Genomic DNA, 14,108 nt, shown 5'->3' with positions numbered 1-14,108 from the left:
ACAATATAGCCATTTATCGCGATTTACAAACGATAAGATAAAAAACATTCAAGAAATATTTATGTGTATTTAATTTGATAAAAACGTCAATTTACTCGCGGTAGTTACTGTATTTACATTGGTATATAAAAGAGCTCCTTTATAACAGAATAAATATTCCAAAAGTACATAGGAATGCGATGTAATATAAAAGGAGTTTCGTATGTGTATCTGAGTACACATTAATCTTCCGAGCGGGCGAGATATTTCAACATTTTCCCCTCGAAGTTTCATGAGGGCTGAATAAGGGTTGTATACCTTTTACAAGTACTTTTATTTGTGTATTAAAGATGGCTATAGACCATATATATTAAGGATTACATTGAATTATCGGCTAAATTATTATGCTGTGTATGTACTGCGCTTTGAACTTTGTTATTTCATTTTGTATTGTAGCGGTAATAAAGAAACGCTTCAAAATCAGTTTATTCCTTTCAACATAGACGAAAGGTTGATAGACAGGTATTTTGTAGCTTTTTTTTTTAAATGTTATTTTTTATAATTTGAAATTACTTTATGACGTTCAATTGCTTTTTCGCGTGATGATTTTTAATATAATTTTATAATGAACTTTTTCACATATATTTTCTTTGGTATTCACCATTTAACAGTGTCATTAAATGTTCTGAACACGTATGATAGCCGGTGGGTATCAATAATTCATCTGGGCGACGGATGACGGTCCATAAGTCTGGCAAGCGCTGCAGCTGCGGGTGCGACCCAGTTGGCCGGCTCCTCTCATATGTCCCCTAATATCCGACCCACTTTCACATGTCACTCCGCAGTTAGATATGCAACGTGTTGCCTAATACAATAATTACGAATGGAAAATGTTTGCTCTTTTCTATGTTTACCTATGGGCACTCTCTGGTAGGTATGTTTTTGTATTTTCATGTCTTTCTTTTGAAGGTATGTTTTGCCGGTGATGTGTTCTGGAATTATGTTACGTTAGCATGTATAGGACCAATAGATAATAAAAAGGCCCTAATAATCATTTAGTTCTACAAATGTGCTTAGAATTTGGAATTAAGTATAATTAGTAGATAATTTGGAATCTTGTAATGACATGTTGATCCGAAAATGTTTCCCACGTTATTAAACTTTTCGCTAACGAGGTCGCACACCGCTTACAAATTAATCAAGTAGATGGATGTAAATGTGGTTTATTTTAAGAATCTAACACAACAGTCTATAAATCTGTAGGCGTTGGCATAAAAATAAATTTAGTCATAAATAAAGTCATCGGTAACCGTTAAAAATAATAAACAATCGACCATTAAAGTTTTTACCGTCATTTGTTTGTGAGGCGCTGTCCGCAACGCTGATGATGTCATGTTAGTAAAAAAATATAAGTAAGAAGCAAATCGCGGTGTATTTGAAACGTATGACGTCACACGCTTAAACAACTGTGCTTACAACGATTGGAAAACCGCAATAATCTTTCTTCACATGTCCATTGTCTTAACTCTATGCGTGCACGCTTTGTCATTTAAGGTATAAACGAGTCTTTATACTCCAGACTACCAATCGAACAATAGGTGTTATGCAATAGGAATACGTTAACGTCACGTCTATGCCTTTCATACGCGCCCACATAGAATGTTGCTGGTACACGAATAAGCTTCGGTGAGTGACAAGCAAACGACAAATCCAAATACATTATTTCTCGTAACGTTTTAAATAAATCGCCCTTCAATTTCAGTGTTGTCTTTCCCTGAAGACGTAACAAGGCGAGGCGGACGTCTAGAAACATTTTACTCGGAATTCTGAATACACAACCACGATTACGTTTCCAATTCGAATTTGTTTCTGAGTAAAGCATTGTCAACATCGGAACACACAAATAGGTTTGCGGATAAATTCCGCTCACTTTGTTTTCATAAAAGATATTATGACTAGCTATAAATTTATATTCCATTTGTTTTTTTTTTTAATATGAAAGCTCTTTGTTCCACCCACACTTATTTATTTATACCTGTACCTATCCTACTAATAGAAAAATCCGCATCTATTATACAGCATAGAGCCTAGCCCGGAGCATAGTTTATTAAAAGAGTCACGTAGACATACCTATTTTGATAAGCGGCTTTTACGTCCAAGCACAAAACATTATAACCATGAGCTTTTTCCAGGCTTTTACGCATTTTCATAATAAAATTAAAGGCGAGACGGTGAGATAAAGTTTGTTCTTTATTATAGTGAACACGCCGCTGAGAAAGTTTGAGATATGCCTACGACGACTGTGGACGTCGAATCCGAATAACTTTATTTATTGAACACGTAGAAAGTAAGTTATACCTTATTTGTAAGAGTTTTCTTGATTTTATGGCGCAGCCTCCAAGTATTATTGGTCCTCTACGTTGTTTATTTGACGCCTGCTCGGTCAGTCGGATCATTGATTCATTCATTCGAACACTTTCTTTATAAGTTTTATATTATAAATGAAATCGCGGATCTACCGAGAATTGTTCCTAATGCTTAATGGACAGTAACATTTACCGTTTCATAGAGAGAAGTATATACTTTTTATCTCGGAATATGTGGACTGAGTAAAGCTACCTATCTACGAATACATATTGTGATGTATATCTGTAAACATAAATAGTTGTGTCGTAACTTTTGGGTAACGCTGTTAGGAAATATCTTCCTCACGCAGTTCCATGGGCAGAGTCCCAAATTCTCTATAATATTTAAATTATTCTTGTGTAAATATACAATCGTGACACAATCCCTGACTATGGGAAAATATTTTAGTAATTCTATTTTATTACAAGAAGTCTCTATAGCTAATCATAACGTCATAAATTATTTAAGTTATTTTAATGATGAAGGTAATGTGTATAAAGTGAGCGATGAAAATGGTAAGCTTGATAATATATTTTGACAGCAAGATCATAAATGTACGAGACGATAAAATATGTACGAAATTGTTTATATGAGAAAGTTCAAAAGATCCAAGGCTTAACATTGTAAACTATACAAACAAGGTTATTTTTCTTATGAATCGTTTTGTTTTGGAACTCCTAAAAGTTTACATTTTATTAAATATCAACCAATTTATTCGTTATTTACTGTCAATGATGTAAACAAGTAAAGAAAACAAAGTTTCTTTGAAAGTTATTTAATTCGTGTATTATAGAGTAAATAGACATCAGGGATTATTTAACAAATGTACCAGTTCGAAAGAGCGATGCGCGAACATTCTGTTCCTTACATAAACAGAGCTCGCGATTAAGTTTTAGCTTTGGGCTTTAGTCAAATTATACCAACAAGTATTGTTTTCCTTTCATTTACAAATCAGATCACAAAGCAAAAGATAAACTTTATTTTATTCCATACGGAGAAATTCTTCATTGAGAACTGTTTAAAATATAAGGGGCAAAATTTTGTTAAATTGTTTTTAGCAGGTGAAAGCTGTGTTGTAATTTTTACTTTTCTCTTTTTGAGAACTTAGTGAGAGAACATTCGAGTTTTCTTTAACAAACTTAAATATTTTATACGAATTGGTTTATTTAAAAAACAAATCAGGCCTGAATATCATTTGAAAAAAAAAAACTGCAAAAAGTGCAAGTTGCTCTTTTTTTCGGCAATCTCATACAATAGAACAGGAAGCACGATATTGGCACATGTTTGGCATCTTCCGGTAGGGGGCGTGACGTAGCAGGTGCCGCACGATAAACACAGCTGATTATGACGGTAGATACGTCTTTACACACAGATGCATGCGAGCATAGCATGACGTAATGATCTAATAACATAAATCTTAGAGCTTATTGCTGAGATATTTCTAATGACACTTATTTATCGCATTTTATGGTTAGCAATAATACTACATTTTATTAAGAATAGTATTGTGGTGTGTTGCGTCAGAATTTTGGGTATTTATATTTAGTGTTTGGGTATTAAGATTATTTGTAACATATTCTCATAATAGCCAGCGCTACGATATTGTTGGATGATCTCTCCTTTTCTTTTGAAAATTTCTAAACGAGTGAACATATAGGTATACGTTGTTTAGTGACTATTGGATTATTTAAAGAGTTTTTGTAACACCTTCAGCTGGCGGTTTTTAATTTAACTGACGCTTGTTGCAACTAAAGCGTACTTTAGCAAACGTCAGTACTTCTGCTTTGTAATTAAATTCTCGCTGCGGAATTAATTGTGAATAACTGGCAGGTTGAGCACCAATTAGCGGGCTTTATATTAAATTACATTTTAATTATTTTTATAATACGCGGGCTACAAATCTGGACAAACGATTTGTAAACAATTAATGCCAGTATTTTTATATTAAAGAGATTATAAATCCAAATTCTAAGTATGACTTAGCTTTACACTACCATCAAATAAATTTGCTTTGGTTTTATTTACTTTTTGCTTTTAAAACTGCAAATAAACTAGCTAAATCTACGGAGAGGTGAGGGTGGGTGAGAGAAGCTTGCATCTGCGGGGTCTATTCCCACAGTGCGCACATGTCCCGCTAATCCTTGCTTTTAGAGATCAACCACCTTATGTAGACCTGCCCCACCCCACTAAGGACTCTACAAATGTTTTGGGGAAACGCAGCTGCGTCAAGTGGCAGGAGTCTGTTATACTGGTTGGAATTCATGTGAATTTAACTCCTACATGTTCACACGCACCCCCTCACTTATTGCATATGTATGTGCATGAGACATATGAACACGTGGTGCAGCTATGAAATGATTTGTTGCATGCTTCATTTAGTCTATTAATTAGTTCATCTGTATTCTGGTTATTATCCGAAAGGATTCACTGGGTAATATCCGCCCTTAGGGCGTTAGTGTAGAGAAATGGGTTTAATAAAAACTCAAACATTATATCTATTTAGATTCATAAAGGCAAAGATTTTATGTTCCAACGGCTGGGGTAAGGTATAAATTAAATTCACTTTCTAACAAAATTTTAATTACTTTTGGTTAAGTCACACGAGCTATTCAAAAACCAATGATTAAAGTTCAAGCAACCACCTGTCAAGAGCTAACTGTCGTTTAACAGTTAAGTATTGTACGAACAATAGACGTTACGCGGCCGAACCCTTTGACTTACATAATTCGAAACGGGCTCGAGAATTTGTGTCACCTGAAAATGTACTTCAAATTTGATTTTAGACAGGTTCATTTAAATGCCGATTCCAACATTACGGCTACATAACTAACTAATAGAATCTTTAAATATAAAATATACTTCTGAATGGTGTTGAGTTGTATTTGAAGAATAAAACATTGTTTGAAAGCTTGTAGCCACGTTTGAAACAAACGTGACGGGTTGAAAAGTCGATAAAATCTCACTAACCGTTGATAGAGTTCCCATTTTATCGCTGATCTATTGGAATTACTGTAACTTTCTCTTTCGACCATTGAGAGTTGTAAGGTTCAGGGATGTCCTAAATATATTCATGTTTAACAAGAATATTGAGGCATTTTAATTATTCATTCTTTAAATAAGCGTTTCGTAGTCGTTTCGTAGAACGAGAACGTTATATTTATGTCCTTACGTGATTTCGTTCTACTTAAGAGGAAATGGGCCAGAGTTGGAACCCTGAGGCATTCTTCAAGCGAGGCATCAATATGTGATACGTAGTGCACAATTATAGCCTGCTCTCCCCTCGGAAAGTGCCTTGTTTGCAGAGCTACGGCCCACTGAAGCGGTATATGGGTCAGAACTCCACGTTTTTTGTTCCGTGTTATACAAATGCGTCTCTTGTAAGTAATTAGCAATCGTTATGGAAATTCAAAGGCTTATTATAAGGTCTATTTACATTTTTGCTATTTAATTATTTTTTTATTTGAATGCTTTGATGGGAAAGTAATGCCTTCAGTACAAATTATGGATTAACTCTTAACTTCTGTAGAAATCCCGTAATTTTTCCTGCAAGCTATGTTTTATTATGTATGATTTAGATTTCGATTCCTATCAAAATATTTTTCTCACATGTTAGTTTTGTTAACGCTATTTTGTTCTCAATGCGTCACTGTTTATAATTGTGTCTTAAACATAATAAAAGCTAAACGATGTAGGTACGTACCAATGCTATCAACTACGAACGGTTTAATCTGAAACAGAGAACACAGTCAGTTATAAATAGACTTCAATCGATAGCTCAAGTACAAAGGTAGTGCTATAATCTATACCTAACACTCTCCCAATTCTATTTTAGTCTAGAATTATAACAAGATTATCTTTACGACCTTGAATCACTATAATATATCTGTAACTTCTACCATTTCTCTACAATTACTTAATTATAAAGCAGTTTAATGAAATCCCCCGTACCATGTACACGCTAATTAAATGTAAAAACAAAAAATCTAGTACTCATTAATGTGTAAACGAATGTTGATTGGAATTATAGTGTGATACAGTGGATACTTTGGTTGGTGTAAATATTTATATGCTCAAAATCAACGAAGCGTTCTTGGTAGGAGTTAAGGTAATCATTAAGTTTTTTTCGTCATTAGTGTTGATAATGCAGCTTTGATTTTTCTCGTAAATACTACTTCCTTCAAATACTGTAGGTATATTTAAATTTGTGTTTTTGATGATTCATTAAACATTAAGAGAACTACTTAATGAATTATGTGACAGAGCTATTGTCAACATAGCTCGTATTTATGTCAGGTACAAAAAGTTTATTAAATTAGAGACGGCTTATTAGTATAGCTTAAATTAATCATAATAATAATTTAAGTATGTAACAGGATCTTTTTTTTTAAATCACATATTTTCTAGAATCTGTTCTAAATACGAAATTAAAATAAACGCATGTAGCCACTGCTACTAAAACCTCTTCAGTAAATAGTTTTTAATGTATTTCGTCACGCTTCTAAAACACAGCTGTTTTCTCAGCTCCACCTGCCGATAAAATCACAAGATCTGCAGGACCGTGACAGGTCATAGCCACCACAGATTATAAATCCTTGTTATGTCAGTGACCTTTTACTGTTTACCGTCCAAAATTGATTCCACTTGTTTTCACAGCAAATAACCCATGACTTGCATGTGAGTTCTTTTCAATGTTTTGCAAGATGTAAACGATGTTGAAAACAATTTTTAACTCGTCAAACAGTTTCTATTAAAACTTTATTTTACGGCAGATTTAAAAGTTTATTTTTGTTTGCAGGTTTATAGCGATGCACCAGGACAAATTAAAACGTTTCATAAGCAACCTCCACTTGGCTTTTTAAGTAAAAATATACCAACACAATAATATTTAATTTCAATCTCATATTCATATTAACGAAGAACTTTTTACAGCGTAGTTGAACAAGGACGCCATTTTAAAAGCAGTGTGCTTCGGTAAGCAAAACTCCTGCCGGTAAAGTTTAATAATTAGCTAGTCAGGATACATCAGAAATTGCTAGGAACAGTATTTGCTTACGTATTCTTTTTTAAATTAAATAATATTAACTCAGAAACTTTAAAGCACAACGTACTCTTGGGTTCAAAAAGGTATGTATCGAATTTGTATTTTCTTTTTGAATCCCATGCTCAGCATATCCACAAATAAAAGGTTTTTTTTTGCGGTAGGAATGGGACGGACGGACGATTTCGTTCGTACTTTTTTGCTTACCACAAAAACAATCCACCCAGTGTCAGAGTGCAAAAAATGTTACAAAACATTGCCTTGCCACAAAAAGCGCAAATTAAATAAAATGATACAACATTTACACTCAAACATCGATTTATTTGAAGCGTCAATATTCTTGTATCTAACTATCTTAAGTATATATTATTATCGTGATGTTTCTGAGATCAATAAAAAGCACACGTGTTTTCTTGCATAATTGTCTCGTAATAATTGAAACGCTATTTCGGTGGTGTACTAAATAATGGTAACTAAGCTTAATAATGGATTTTGTAACAATATTGCATTTTGCCATATTTATGTTTCGTCATGGGCAATAAAGCTAGTTATGGCCAAATAAAACAGCATACACAAAACTGTTATACTGTCTTTTGAGTAACACGCGTATAGGTAGTAGGAACAACATCTAAGTTATAAATCAAATATCTTATTTTGATGACGGTTTCATTCTAGGTGTATTAAAGATTTTACTTTGTTCTCAATTATTGTTTAGAAGAATCACAGATTAATGCAAACAAGCTTGACTTATTTCACTTCAAGGTTTGTTTGCAAGCAGAGGTCACTTGTTTCAGAGGCATTGAACTTTGCTGCGTACATAAATCGAGTTAGGTATTTTTATGCCATATTTAATATTTGAATAATTGGGTAGAATATTTTAATTGGCTTTAATTAAAATATTTTAATAGTTTAGTTAAAAGTTTTGAAGTGTTTTCATATTCATGTTTACGCGAGTAAAAAGTATTACCATCAGGCCGAAGCTTAGTATACTTCTGAGATTATAGCTTAGAAACTTATACTTTCATTGTTTAAACAAAATCCAACAAAGAACATGACTTTCAAGATGTAATTGTCTTCTTACTGTTAATTACAACTTCCTATTTACAAATTGTACTGAGGAAATCGTGAGCAAAACTTAATTTAGCTGCGCAGCGGACTATCATTCGTCTGGATCTGTATACGGAGTGCAGACGTTGTCACTTCTAAATGTAGAAGCAAATTGCTTCACTAGCTATAGAAGTTATAGCCACTATATAAAGCGTCGAGAATACGTGCGCGCATCTGTCTCCGTCTAAATTAGATAAGTGCTAGTTACCATGCGCTTGTGTTCAATTACTTCCTACACCATTATTAAGGGACGTCGGCTTTCATTACGCTGATGTACAGGATGTTCGGAATAAAGACTATGAAAAATAACCAAACCGTGCCTCTACATATATTACAGACTCATTTTCATTTCGTTACAAAAAGTGTCTCAAAATGATACTTTATCATCATTTTATTTTCACCCTGTGTGTTCAGCGTCTAAGAAGAAATGTTAATTGTTACGTCATAAATAAATAATGTAGTACGCCGCAAAAGTTGCGTCATTTATATTGTCTGCGAAGTAGCTTTCTGAAGCCTTAACAAATATTTAAATGTAAAATGGGCTGTAATGACTGACTGTCGCGTTATCTTGTCTCAGTATTTATGTAAAGTAAATTACCTTTAAGAGAGTTCCAGAAATTAATTCTTATTTAACTGGCGGTTGTCTGAGAAATTTCGTTTTCACTTAAATTTTAGGCATTTCGGGGTATAAGAAAATATTCACATTAAGTTATCTTTTTACCTTAATATTTCATGAGCAGCAAACAGCCCAAAATAAATTACATACTCGGGGGAAATCCCTCGTCGCCACGGGTCAACGTCTCTCAAAACATCCTAAGTAAGATTTTATATGATAAAAAGCGTATAATCACTAACACACGGCATCTGTTTTGGTAAAATTTACGATTTACGGTTCGTTTCATGGCGCGACAAATTTAGAAATCCCATAATCGTTAAAGGATTCAATCCGGCAGTCAGCCACGTGTATAAAGATCAATCAAAAGCGCATACGAGACGTCAAAGGAAAGAGATGTAGCGAGGATTTTTAACGTCCTTTATACACCTAAATCAATACGCACATAGACAGACGAGTTATGTATGATTCGATTTGTAGATAGATATGTTATGGTATACAGAAGCGGCAACAGTACTTACTTTGTTAGAGAATTACAACACAGCTTTGTACTCTAGACCGCAAAAGTAAAGTTTCATTTACCAATTAATGTATTAAAATTAAGGCTTTTTGTTCAGTAACACAATTAAGATAAGCAGTTGTTAAATAGTTTGTTACAACTTTCGTAACACATAGGTTTTTGTTACGCAATAGTTTGTATGTTGCACGCAAGGAAATATAGGCTTCATTTAAAGGTCACACCAGCCCTGCCTGCGTACGTTCTCACGAACATTATTTTCATTAGCATTGAGTTTCTTTTTTGCGATTTGATTAAACGGAATTATATTTTGAACAATCACTCACACAAAACGGCTTTATCAGTTGAAAAATATTGATGTAAGTAATATCTGTCAAGTAATCGATTTCACATCGTAAATTGTCTTTAATTAAGTGCCTGTATTGTTCATTATTTTTATAGAATGCTTTTAATCAATTTTACTTTCGTACATAAAACGTGTGACATAATATGAAATAAAACTGAATATATTTTTACTTTGGAACTTTTTTGTTTGTTATAGGTTTTGTTCGCAGACTTTATTCAACTGTTTTTAGTAGAGTTGCCGCTTATATCGGTTTTAATATTCTTTATGGGTCTATATTGAGATGGGGGCCCGTTCTTAGCGTGGGATGAAACGGCCAGGATAGCTTACGTAACTATTTTGTGGGACAATGGTTTGTTTGTAGAGGACTCGCAAAAATCAATACCTTCTTTTAGATTTTCCATCGCATTTGCGATTATTTTATTTTCGTTTTCGAATGGATCTTTTGTGCTTTTTCCAATCAGTTATATGACTGAATGTGGTACTATGTTGTCTGTGTCATACATTTTAATTAAAAAGTATATATTTCGTATATTGTACGCATAGAACTATGTAAAACAAGATTGGCTTACAAATTATAATTTATATCGACTTACAGTCATAAATTATGTTGTTCGAAACAATTCAACCGTACAACGTATCTATAATTATATCGCTTACGAAAGTCCTATCACGGCGTATACGAACACGCACAGTAAATCACCCATTTGACCATATCTTTCAATGGCAATGTTCAACAATGAAACATTCACCGCGTCCAGTGACTGGAACGCTTACGTGTGTTCCGACATAGTAGAAACACGGCCTCATATTAATACAGACACATTGGCAAATTATAGACAATGGATTGCTGTTTAACACGTACATGTACCTATTTGATAGAGATTTAACGTAATGCGTAAGCTGTGAAATTGCTGATCTATTGCCTAATCAATTTCTACGTTAGAAGGTAGATGTGTTTCAAAATCCTAGTTAAACTGTTCAAGGTTAAGGTGAAAGGTACAATTATTTTTCTCTGGTTTTAAAAACATTATCATTTCATTAATTCAAATAAAAGATTTAAAAAATATTTCCTTATCATCGTTTATCATATAAATTGTAATCGTATATAATTAACGCAATGCACCGTAATCGAAATGACAAAGTAAATGACAACGTACACTCACCTTATAATTTTAATAGATTATGTTCATACCGTGTCGCGTCATATAAAAATATACCATACTATAATAGCCTTGAATCCGCTATAAAATCATGGGTCATTATTGTTGGGTTGCATGGGTTGCGCACGCGCCGAAACTTCCGTTCGTTTATTGTGGACGGACCGGAAACGTTTGATACCATCTACAACTAATGCAGTATACCTATGTGTACCTACTTATGATACCTTAAATAGTGAGCGTAGATGTGGTATTGCATACAGACGTTTAATTTGCAGTGTTTAGGGCTCATTTGCATGTACCGTAATAGGGCAGTAATTTCGCTAAGTTTGAAAGCGGTTTCCATGGAAACGAATCCGTGCACTACTTTCAGTAATCGTTTTTACATTGTCTGTAAGTACTGGGCCGGTTGCCGTACACAGATAAGGTACCTATAGAGTTTCACGCATTTGTAAAACATCTGACTGTCAAGGTAAATAATTACCTACCAATAATTAATTTAACTTCGATTATTTATGTTATTTCACCATGACTGGCAACTCTCTAATCGTTTTTACGGTAAAAAACTAAACAAGTTATATACGTAGTCATGATAATAACAATCCTGACATTAATTGAATCGAAATCGAAGGAAAAGTCAAACAAACATCTATAAATAATCCATTCAGTTAGTTTTATTTCGATCCACTAACATTGGTTAGCTGGTATAATGAAGCACGTCTACATAAACCAAACAGTTACTATTCCTGTTAGAATTATTTATTTTATACTGGCAACAATTTTACGGTGTGGTTAGTTTAGATACTGACCGCTCCATGTGGGCTGGCCAGTGTTGCCAGTATGCACAATAATTGGAGCGTCGTTCCGGGCGCATTGTTCACTCCGTATTGTTTGTTATGGTAATGCGCTTCGTTTTATTTCCTTTCCTAAATAAACGGAGTAATGTCTGACGAAACGAAATCGTGGTTCGCGAAACGAAAGAACGGATGAACGACGACTTTCTTGGACTGATAAACAATGGCAATGTGATTCCTGAAAATGTAGCCATGTTTAAACCGGGCGCGGTTGTTTAAAAAGCGGTGGCACGCTCGCTATTATCTTCTTATTATTCGTGAGTTCGAGATAAGTAAAAACTTGCAGCGATTGTAGCGAACACAGCGCTTGAAACACGCAGCAGTAAAATATCCGTTCCGAGTACCGCAACATAACGCCGATGTTTTGTATGACAATCATGCAACAGCCGACAAAATATACGCAAGGCTTTGTGCGTGAACGAAGATAGACATTTAAAAGCTGATATAATTATTTCAAAACAAAAAACAACTTTCGAAATGTGAAAGGGAATCCAATCAAATATTTAGATAATCTGAGACAGGATATCAGTGAAGAGTGAATAATAGCAAAATTATATTTATATAGTCTGTATGCAAGTTATGTAATTGAAAGACAGTAAAACGTGCCCCGACTTGTTAATAAAACGATGATAGCGAGCGGCGATATCAAGAAAACATAAAATAATTTATGATCGATTCCAACTGATTAGATCTGAGGATAAAACGTCATTACATTTCGTCCACATATTAAACGCCCACGATATATTCGGATATAAATACTTTCACCAGTAATTCGGAAGAGTATTTTTAAAACTTAGGTCCGAAAAGGTGATTTAGAAATTTACTTTTAGTTAAGTATTTTTTTATTTATACTTCTTATAGATGAAAAATGTACTTATCTCATTGTTAGAACTTTCCGAACTCTACAATTTGGATATAACATATTTGTAAACCCACAAAAAGATGGAAATTATAATTTAAACAAACGAAGTCGATATTTCTGGTTCCCCAGGGTTAAGCCTTCGAATAAGCTAAGCTTTCAAATGTGTTTAATAGTTTTATCAGCTAATAGATTCTATATTTATCATTTAATAGATACATATTGTTCTGTAAGGCAGCCTTAATATACATGAGAAAAGTTTTGCAACATGCGAAGATTGCTGTTGGAGTATGCATAATAATCAGATCACTTTTTCTTTAGAAATTGTTACACGATGATGGCATAAAGTTGGTGTTCCGTGAAGAAAAGTCATTTTGAGAGTGTCTTGTGATAATTAAAAAGTCTGTCTATCGTTACGTTTCACCTGAACCAAAAATAAAAAAGGCTACAACTTGTATATGAGATCATATCTAGGACATAATTTGACTAAGACCATTGCCCCCTTGTCCAGTATACTGACGAATATGTCACATCAATTGTCAATAAGGGTACACTCGTTATTGGAGCCACAATCCTAACATTACCTGGCTCATTAAATCGCAATTTCACACCATCACGTGGATAATAAGGAAATATTACTACATAATGTTGTATTTTAGCGTGGCATCGCGTAATGCTTGAGATTACGTCGACTCGTCGTTCTCGGGTACTCGATTGTGGAAACATTCCATCAAGCAGATTACGTTAGAGTAAGATGTTGGCACGAACGTCTGGTGTGACAGGTGATATCAAGAATCACTTCATTATAAACCGCAATGGAACTGTGAAGTATGAGGAATTTACTTTTCTACCATTTCACTTCTTCCGCGTCCGTAATATTGGTACACAGGTATTATTCAAAAAAGATTTTTCCCGATATTGTATTGTTATTTTGATTTACATAAATTAAGAGACACATTCTACAAATGGTAAGTAGATTACTTGAGCAGGTTATGCCTTTATTGTGGTAACTACGTTAGCTAATTCATTAACTAGGTGAACAACCGGCAGCGACCACTGCGAATCCTCGGCCTAATTCTGCGTTTAGTGTAATATTGTTAGGACCGTGCACAGATGAGGGAATTTGTGGTAATCTCGTGGTATACTCGCCTCGAAATTGTACAAATCTAAATCCACATCTCATTTATTATTTAGGGACCTGTTTACTAAGCTAAATCTTTTCAACAACCCTA

General features: G+C 34.0%; 1 protein-coding gene across 2 annotated transcripts in view; it reads right to left on the bottom strand.

Annotated features, from left to right (window-relative positions):
- The window catches only part of LOC113496513 (ADP-ribosylation factor-like protein 4C), a 42,325-nt gene that overhangs the window by 18,557 nt on the left and 9,660 nt on the right, over window positions 1-14,108 (bottom strand). Inside the window, exon 2 of one of the 2 annotated variants that reach the window (XM_026875755.1) lies at window positions 6,086-6,113. The exons of the other annotated variant lie outside the window; for it this stretch is intronic. The gene's annotated coding sequence lies outside the window, so the exon portion shown is untranslated. The remainder of the gene's footprint in view (window positions 1-6,085; window positions 6,114-14,108) is intronic. 2 annotated transcript variants of the gene reach the window in all.

This window comes from Trichoplusia ni, chromosome 1 (assembly GCF_003590095.1).
Source record: "Trichoplusia ni isolate ovarian cell line Hi5 chromosome 1, tn1, whole genome shotgun sequence".
NCBI classification, from domain to species: domain Eukaryota; kingdom Metazoa; phylum Arthropoda; class Insecta; order Lepidoptera; family Noctuidae; genus Trichoplusia; species Trichoplusia ni.
Note: the sequence above shows the minus strand (reverse complement) of the source record. Positions and strands in the feature narration are given on the sequence as shown.